The sequence below is a fragment of the Cavia porcellus genome, unplaced genomic scaffold (assembly GCF_034190915.1).
Source record: "Cavia porcellus strain 051 isolate PalLab524CR breed Dunkin Hartley unplaced genomic scaffold, mCavPor4.1 scaffold_16, whole genome shotgun sequence".
NCBI classification, from domain to species: Eukaryota; Metazoa; Chordata; class Mammalia; order Rodentia; family Caviidae; genus Cavia; species Cavia porcellus.
Window position 1 is genome coordinate 46,730,361 of NW_026947499.1, and position 10,170 is coordinate 46,740,530.

Below are 10,170 nucleotides of genomic sequence, written 5' to 3' on the forward strand. Positions count from 1 at the left end.
AATATGAGAGATTTAGGCAAATTCAACTGAAAATAATGTGAAAATATATTATTCACCCCCGACACGTGCCTCTCTTTTGATCTTTCTTGTCCAGGATACATTTGTTAAAAATGTGCTTTTGATAGCAAGAAGCAAGCAGATGCTAAAAGGAAACCATATGTCTTTGTTGCGAAATAATTAGTCTGATTGAGTCACTTGCTTTCTGAGGCACAAAGGAGTTTATAAAGAAAATCATTTGTGTTTCCTGAGCCCTGTTAGTAGTTCAGTTTTCTTAGGCTTGGGCTTTTGGATGAGGGTTTGGAGAATGGAAAATTTCTCTGAATAAGAAATCAGAAAGTTTGACCTCTACAGTTACCTCTCTCTTAAAATGACAACAATTACTTTTTGATCCACAGTATGAGGATGAATATGGGAAAGTAGGATGAATTCTTCTTCTTCTTCTCAAATTCATTCTTCTTCTCTCCTTGCACCTGAAGCTGATTTTCCTTTTCTCAGGTCTCAAAGATTCAGTATAATCTATAGTTGGAAATACCTGTGTTAGTTGCAGCTAGAGAGAAAGACAGGAAATTAATGAATCATAGCTTCTCTTTTCTTCTCTTATGAAGGTAATTATTTGGATAGCTTAAAGATAGTTTTGAATCAAGAGTGCATTTGTTCCTAGGGTCCACACATTGCACAGTTTTACCCAGTGGCCATAAAGAAGTGTGGATTCACACTTGGTTTTGGAATCAGAATCATTGGTGGCTCTAAGCAAGCAGAATGTTATGTCTAAGGTGGAATCATGCTTGTTTATGGGTGTGTGGTAAAGAATGAAGCTTTGAAATCCATCACGCTTGGGTTAAGTCCCTGCTGGCTCTGTGATTTGAAGTCAAATGCTTAATTCCTCCATTATTCAGTGTTCTTACTATGAAGTGGCAACAATAAAAATAGCATCTTGAACAACAGAGTTTCTCAACTTTGACATTGTAGACATTTTGGACCAGGTAATTTTTGCTATGGGGGTTGGTCTGGGCATTGTAGCATGTTTAGCAGTGTCCCTGGCTTCTGCCAACTAGATGCCAGTCACTTGCCCTTTTCTCCCAGTTGTGATGAGTAAATATGTCTCTAGATATAATTCTTCCTGCTTCAAGCTGCTTGGTGGATACTGCCTAGCAGATGCTCAGTACATGCCAGCTATTCACCATATTAATAAACCACTGGTGGAAACAATGTAATACTTTTCTTCTCTGGAGAAATCTTTTGGAGCCTTGACTCTGGAATTCTCAACTTCTGTGATTATTAGATGGGAATCTCCAGTTTCCCCTACCTGCTGCTGGCAAAATATTTTGCTTTCTGTCCAAACTAGCAGCTGCTGGGACAGGGAAACTGGTTTTCACAAGATCCTGTGAATGAAAGTTGTCATCATACCTTGGCATAATGGAAGTGGAAAAGATGTTTAGAAAAGAGTAATGGAAGGAGAAAATCGATTCTACATCATGAAGAACAGACACTCGATGAAGATCTGGGTGGCTGTGAGTCATTCTTTCCCTTTGAGAGAGAGCAACATGGCCAGAAGAGGTGGTTATACCTACTCCTTAAGGACTGGAGATTCTGTGTGCATGCTGGAGGGGGCACAGCAGTTGCAGACAGAAGGAGAAACATGTTTTAGCTTTCTATTTCCATAGTCCACTTCTGGCTACTTCCATCCATCATGGACTACTTAAAATGGCTAACATTGTTTGAATGTCCTCATGGACTAAGTTGTATCTCCCCACAATCCAAATGTTGAAGACCTAATGGGGTTCTAATTTGATAGAGCTGGTGCCCTTAAAAAAGACAGAGAAACCAGATATGTATATCTCTCCTTGGACAGATGAAAAGGCATGAGGGTATGTCTAGAAGGTGGCCAAGTAAGCCAGCAGAGAGACCCCACAAGAAACTGAATTTCCTAGATTTCTAGGCTTCAGAACTGGGAAAAAATAAATGTTTATTATTTATGCCACCCATTTAGTGGCTTAAAGTTCGCTGTGTAGCCAAGCAAAGCCATACCTGTGCTAGGTGTAGTCATGAATTTTGTTCTTATCACAGTCTTTGAGGTGAGAGCCCAAGATGAAGTTCTTTGCCAACATTTTACAGAAGAGAAAATAGACTCAGAGAGGTAGAGCTTAAAGAAGTGTCTAGTGTTCTGCAAGTAGAAAATAGACCCTTGGAAATGAAGCAGTGAGACTTGAACCTGAGTCCATCCAAATGCAGGTCCTTAACCACTAAGCCATTTGATTACAGTCTGTTTCAGCCTCCATGCCACCACTTACAGAATGTTCAAATCATGCCAGCCCTCTATTCTCCACATGAGCATTTTATGTGGATCAACTCTTTTAATCTTGCCACAATTCTATGAGGGAATCACCATTATTGTTCTTACTTTACAAATAGGGAAACTGAGGAAGACTTGGATGAGTTGATGTGAAAGCCCCCAGCTTAACTGGATCCTGGTTCACAGCTCCTGCAGAGCGCTCTAACAAGCTCCATGTTTCACTTAGGAATCTCTGAGTAGGGAACTGCGCCTGAGAGATATGAACTGATGTTTGGTTGTTAGGTATTTATTCTAGAAGCAGTCACTTAGTTTTACTGTCTCCAATTTTAATCCCACTAAGGATCCTAGGACTGAATCATGTAAAGGACTCAGACAGAGCTGAGCATATTCTGCTCCACGTGAGTTCACTCCAAGTGGAGTTGGCCAGTGCCATCAGAGGCTACACATATGCTTCTCTGGTAACTGCATTTATGCAAATCAAAGTGGGAGGTTCCAGCCACAGGAAAGGGAAAGGACACTCTCCCTCTGTGCTCTACTTCCATTCTAAAATATGTCTTCCTGCAGCTGGGGGTTTAGTAACAAATTGCATCTCCCTCCTTCATCCCTTTCTAAGGGATATAATAATATAATCAAAGCAGAGCAAACAGCCTACATTTACACACTGTAGATTTCCAATTTATTTTAAAGTTACCTGGTTTTACCTTCATATCTTTATAGGAGGTGGCTAGGTGCTCTCTGACGGATTAAGTCAAGACACAGAAGTCAGAACTCTTGACCTTAAACTCACTGAATTTTCCCAGGTAGCATCACTGTACTGGTGGTTGTGCCATGGCTATTTGGCCTCACATCATGGTTGAAGGGCAACAGCTTTGGAGACAGTATGTACTTAGGGGTGAATTTTGCCCTATCCCTAGCCATCTTGCTGGCCTTGGACCTGCTACCTGATCTATCTGAAGATGGTTTAGATAAAATAAAACTGGAGATAATAATGACCTTCTGGGGCCATTGTATACATCTGAAACTGTCTTAGGAAAGTACACAGCACTTGATCAGTAGTGGTTTTTGTGATTCTCAGTGGAAGAGAACATTCTAGAATGTACAAGGTTAGTGTTTATGTGGTGTTTTTCATAATCATTTGCCAACTCTGGGTTGTGGGTTCTCTGAATGATACTGGAGGTCATTCTTATTTTGGCTGGAACTTTACTTGAGTGGGTAAGATTGGAAATTCTATACTACAGTGTTTTTGATGAATAGTCACCAGGCTTTGGCCAACAAACTTAATGGCCAAGAATCAACAGAGCTTTTGGGTTACGAACTCAAGCTCTGAGCTTAGACTCAAGCCCCACCCAACACCTGCTACCTGTGCATGTGAGAATGTGAAGGGCTTAGCATTAGTCTGAGCATGCCTGGAGCATAGTAAGCTGGTGGAACTGACTCATTTATCCCATTGGCCCCTACTTATCCATTTCTTCCCCAAAGGAGGTGGACAAAACTAGCTCTGCGAGTTAGTTATGTTTCCTTTATTCTCCTGTGTCTTCCTGGGAGTGGCTAAAGGCCATTAGTTACCCCAAATGACCCACAGTGGTTCTTGTGCTTACCCTACTTTTATCAATATTCATCTCTCCCCTCTACAGTCTTGGCACTGATGGATAAGAGTAGGTTCAGGATTTGAGTATGGGTTGGAGGTGAGATAAGCCACTTCTTGAGGATTAAGTGCTCAGACCTCTCCAGGTACAGTCTTGCTCATGGTGTGAGCATAGACTCTGGTGCCGAGAAATTAGATTCATTGCCAAAAATTGCCTCTTACTATGCATTACTTGAGTGAGGGTCTCCCTTTCCACTTCCAGTCTCAGTTGGCAAGACAACATCCAAAATCCATCACAATTCAGGCCCAAGATGTAAGAGGATATAGCACTTATGGCACATGTTATAGCTGAGTCACTTCCCTGTCTGTCCAGCCTAAGTTTCTACTTTTATTCCAGGAAGATCTGCAACAAGTTATGGTGTGCTCCTTCTAAAGACTGTGTTTCCGACAACATTCCCTACTGTGGGGTATGTTAGTGGCATCTGAAGCTCAAATTCCATTCCAGCCACTTACTAGCCATGCAACTGACCCTGTTACATCCTCAGTATTCATTCATTCATTTATTTATTCCACAAACAAACACGGAATGATGAGTTTTTGGTGCTGTGGATACAATGGTGAACAGGGTAGGTACCAACCCTGCCTTCTAAGAATACAATCTAGTGGCAAAGACAGAGTGGGACTCATGAGAGGATGTAGAAAGACCTGGCATTCAGCGATCACATAGCAGAATCTCCTGATGTGTCTGGGCAGGCGGAGGTGAAGGAAGGGTTGCCAGTTTGGAAACTGCTATAGCTGAAAGTAAAATTGAGCAGGAGAGAGGAAGGGAGCTGCATGCACAGCAGGAAGACCCTCTGCTATAGAAGCCAGGATGCTAGAAAGAGTAGGGTGTCTTAGACTCCAAAATGAACTAAGAAAAATCTAAATGAAGGAAAGTATACGATGGACTGTGCAATAGAGAGGCAAATAATGAAAACTGAAACTGGAGATAGTGAACACCAGGTCATGAAAAAGATTTGTAAACTGTGTTAAGGAGAATAGACCTTAAGCTACAAAGTAGTAGGACCCTTTGGGACAATTTTAAGGGAATTACATAATCAAGTTTTTATTTTGGAAGAATCAGTTACAGGGTGACTACAGATAGTAGCAATAATAAGCCATATATTTCAAGACGAGAGGAAGGATTTTGAGTGTTTTTATCATAAAGAAATGATAAATGTGTGAGGAGAAAAATATTTTTACCCTGATTGGAAGAAACATTGCACAATGTATATATACCAAAATACCACATGGCACACTATATCTATCTATCTATCTATCTATCTATCTATCTATCTATCTATCTATAATTTTTATGTTATGATATATGAGTTAAAAATAAATTTTAAAAAATTGACCAGGCCAGAGATTGCTAGAATGAAGGCTGCTGGAGAACCAGGATCTGTGTTAGCTGTGTTTCTCCAGCTAGCACAAGTGCTTGGAGCAGGGCTTGGTACATTCCAGATAAGCAGGAGCAGCTCATGAACAGCAGGGGCCCAGACCTCGGCAATGGCTGTGGAGCTGGAGAGGATCATGTAGATTTGAGATCAAATTTATGGGGAGAAGGAAGAAAATTTAGAATGCTTTCCAGTTTTATGGTTTAGGCAACTAAAGGGAAAAAGATGACATTCTCAGAGATGAAAAATTCTTAACCTTTTGTGCCTCAGTTTTCTTATCTATAAAATGGTGCTAATATACCATATCATACAAGGATGTAAATGGAGTTTCTTAGTGCTTCAGGGGTACATAGGGGGTGATAAGTGTGTGCTCTATGCTCAGATTTCTCCTCTGTAGAACATAAAGTCCCCTCTGTTGTAAATGAGCAAAGAAACCACATGCTCACATCCCCAGGGTTTCGGGTTGGAAGTCCCAAGAAACGCATAGCAGAAACATCAATAAAAACAGCACAAGTGAAAAATGTGCAGCCAGGAAATGAAACAAGCAACTGAGATTGCTAATTTGAGTTTGTTTTCTAAAAATGAACTGTGATTTTTCAGTGTGGCTCAGTCACCTGCAAACTTTGTTCTTATAAGCAATCCTGCTGTTTGTCTGCATGAAGGACTTTTACGGACAGAGGGTGGGTTGGTGATGAGGTTGTCTGTAGCTAAGCGGTGGTAGCATGGGGTCTCGGGGCAGAAAGGAAGTCAGTTTGTTTTCAATCTCCTGATCCTCCCAACTACATAAGATGGTTTCTTCAGTTCCATTTTCTGGGGAAGAGGAAGTGCACTGCAGGGGTGATGTCTTTGAGACTGAAAAATATAAAAATGCAACTACTTGTGTTGGAGAGGCCCAGAAGGTCCTTCATAGCTGCTACCATCTTTTCTACCCCTGTCCACTCAGTGAATGGAGACTAAGCAGCAACTCTCCGCCAGGCCTTGTGTTGTCCTTGGACTAGAATTCCTAAAATGAATGAGTCATGGCATCTGCCTTTTAAAGGGGGAATCAGACAAGCAAATAGGCAATTATAATCCCAAAGGATGGATGGATGTATTCATTTCTTCGGATTGTCATAACGGATCACTACAAACACGGATGACATAGAATAACAGAAACATATTCTTTGATGTTTCTGGAGACACAAAAAGTCCAGAATCATGGTATCAGCAGGTCTAGGCTCTCTCAGAAGGCTCTAGGGAAAAAGCCTGCTTCCTTTATCTGGTTTTTGGTTGTTGATCCTTGGTTTTTGGATGCCTTGCTCCATTTCTGTCTGTTTCATTACATGGATGGGATTCCTCTGTGTGTCCTCTTTTTTGCACTATTCATTTTGAATTTAGGGTCCATCCTACGCCAAATGACTTTACTTGATTATAACTTCAAGGACCCTATTTCCAAATCAGACCATATTCACTTGGAATTCACACATAAGCAAATGTCTTTTGGGGACCCAACCAAATCCACAGTTTAAGTACAAGAGGACTTGATATTCTGCTTACTCAGATTTCATTTTGTTACATATGCTACAGAAAGACTTGGATAATATGATCTGTAGCTTCCTCTCTCCTTCCTTTTTATTTCTTCCCTCCCTTCCTTCACCTCCTTCTGTCCCTTCAGTAGCTTTGAAAACACATACTTATTGATCATCTTGTGTCTGAAGTGATATTACAAGCATCAAGGATCAGGTAGGGCCATCACAGATGCCCTCTGAAATTTAGTGTTCTGGGAGGCGGGCAGAGAGGAACCAAACATCCCTGTGAATATATATACTACAGCACCTGGGATGATTGGAATGGGATCCCTTCTGAATATTCAGGGTAACAGCTTGAACCACCCTCTGAGGGGGTGCTGTAAAGATCACAAAGACAGTCTTTAGCCACTCCCACTCACTGTGTGTCTCAGCCCCATATGTTATAGCATCTCCTCACTGATGAGGTACAGGAGTAGAGGGAAAGTCATTTATCTAGTGCAGTCCATCAGCATGACACTGTCTGTCTGGACAATGGGCCAAGGTCAGCTACTGTATGAATTTTCAAAACTGGAACTGGCAGGGTGAATAAAACCGTGAGCATCTCTATCAAGTCTGCCACTATCAGATTAAAACTGAAGGGTCCAGAAGTGATAAGTGGCTCAGCAGCATCCAGGACAGTATGAAGCACCCTAAACCCAGATTTCCCAGGGGAAGCTATGGGGAAAATTAAATTCAGGGGCCAGTGGCTAATGGTGGGTGAGAACACGGCATGTGAGAACAGATGGTAGCTGGGTCTGTCCCAGAAAGGCAGGAGACTCCTAGGAAGGGATGCTCATCTATCATCAGGCCCTTGAACTCGATAAATAGAAGACCATGCCACCCTGGGAGGGCTCCGGAGGTATACACACAAAGGAAGACGTCTGTGATGATTCCACTATGCGAAATTCTGGAAATGGTGAATATAATCCACGGTGTTAGAAAGCACTGATTTGTTTGGGAAAGGAGAAGGGGGCACTTTTGGGAAGATGGGAATGCTCTCTACCTTGATTATTGCGGTGACTGTATATGTCAAAAGCAAACACTCTGTGCCCATTAGCAGTCACACTTCATCTCCCTCCAACATCCCCGTGCTACTAACCACTGGTCCACCTTCTGTCTTTATAGATTTGCCTATTCTGGACATCTTGCATAATTGCAAAATGCCAATATATGATCTTTTCTGATGGAATTCTTTAGCCTAGCATGATGTTTTCAAGCTCATCCACACAGCATATCGGCATTTCAGTTTTAAATTGCCAAACACCATCCCTGATAATGGATTTTTAAATGCTGGCATCTCTCTCCTTCATTAACATTCCTCAGGTTGAGCATCCATCTTCTCTCCAGAATAGGAGGCTCTCTACTGATCAGAACGGCAGGTGCACAGTGAACAGTTCAGAGTGCTAGTTCCGGCCTAGATTCCTTTTCTAGTCCCAATCCCATTGCTTTCTCACACTTTCATGACATTTTAACTCACATGAGACCTCTGGGCCTCACTTACCTCACTTATTGGCCTCTGCTTGGAGTAACCTGCCTTCAGTACAGCCTCTAATTCTGGAGCATTAGTTTCCCTAGGTTGGCAATTTTCCAGTTTACACGTCTGAGGTCTCTAGATTTACTCCATATTTTTGGCCCTCATCTTGTTGATAGCTCTTTAAATTTGTGTTATAAAAGGGATGGGCTTAGGTGGGCGACTCTGCCTAGACACAAACTAAGTCTTATTCATTTTGGTGTTCTAAACAGCTACTTAGTTCTTAACAAGGACGAGGTGCTTGGTTATTGTTTGTTGAATGAATGAATGAATGAATGAAAATGAAATACTTCCAAAAACCACCCAGAAGATACAGAATGGAAGTGATTTCCCCTTGCTGACTGAAACACAGCTATCTTAGTTCCTCCTGTTTGAAATGACTTATTTGAAACAGGGAGAATGACAAGTTAAAGCATAATAAATTTCATAAGCGTGAAAATGATGTGCTAACAGTTATTGTCTCTGAGGGAAGAGGTTGGAGGGGCTCAGGTAAACTTTTCACTTATTCTTTCATTACAGACTTCAAAAGAAAGAGTGATGTAATGGAACATTTTTTTTAAAATTTCTATGGTTTTGGGGAGATTTTCCACATTAAAAGATATGAAAAGGAGCAAATGTAAAACATTGTTTTAGAGTTGGATCCAAATACCAGTATGGCTCTGGGTGGCTTTTGGCAAGTTATTACCCACTTTTGAACTTAGTTTCCACATCTGTGAAAGGGGAATGTGAAAACTGTCCCCAGGGGACCATTGTGGGGATTAAAAATTATAGTGTTCAGCACAGAGGGAGCATTTGATAAATGACAGCTATTGCTGTTATGAACAGTAGAGATAACAGCAACAAACAGAAAAAAATGACCAATCAGGGTAACAGAGATTTCTTCTATCTGGGACAGTCCTCCAGTCTAATTTTATTTATAGCCTGTCTGCTTATGCTGAGTGGCTTAACTTATCGATTCTCTGAAAACCATGTGGCTTAGCTCTGGGAGGGAGACTCTTTTAATAAACTGCACTTATTGAGTGATTATGAGGAAGGCAGCAGCAAGGACCTCAGTGATGGAGAGAGGCAAGGTGGTAATAGCAGCTCCTATTTACTGAGCCCTTACAATGAGCCACTTAGTCTTTGAAGCAATGCATGTGATTTTGTAATCCCCATTTTGCAGATGAGAAACAAATAGGTTAAATGGTTTAAGTCTGTACAGCTAGTCAGTGACTTATCTAAGATTCAAACCTGGGTCTTCTGGATCAAGGTTAGAATTAGAATTCTAACCATGAACGAATTAGAATTCGTTCTTTTTGAATTTCAAATAATGTGGTGTAAGACAAATGGAGGTGGGGGAGAGATGATGTAAAGGGGCATGAAGCTCTGAGGGAAGGTGAAAAGTTTTCTAATTTTTCCATCTGATGGCTCATGTCATACACCAGTGGGTCCTGTAAGTCTTGAGATGCAGCATGGTAACTTTTCATTGCTGTCACATGTGTCAGAGACTCCTGTGAAATGTGACACAAGGTACAGGTTGGGTCAGTAGGGGGGAACTGCCATGGATACCTGATTACCCTACCAGACTTAACCTCCCTATGCAATCTTTCTGTCTCTCAGAGTAAAACAATTTGTTTTTCAGAGTGGAGCACATGGCTGCCTAGAATAAAGGTTCCAAACTTTCCCTGCAGCAAGGTGTGGCCATGTGTCACAGTTTTACCCAATAAGTAAGAGGTGGTATGTACAATTTGTGGGAGGTTTCTTTAAAATGGATAAATACATTCTTCTAGTTTGTTCTT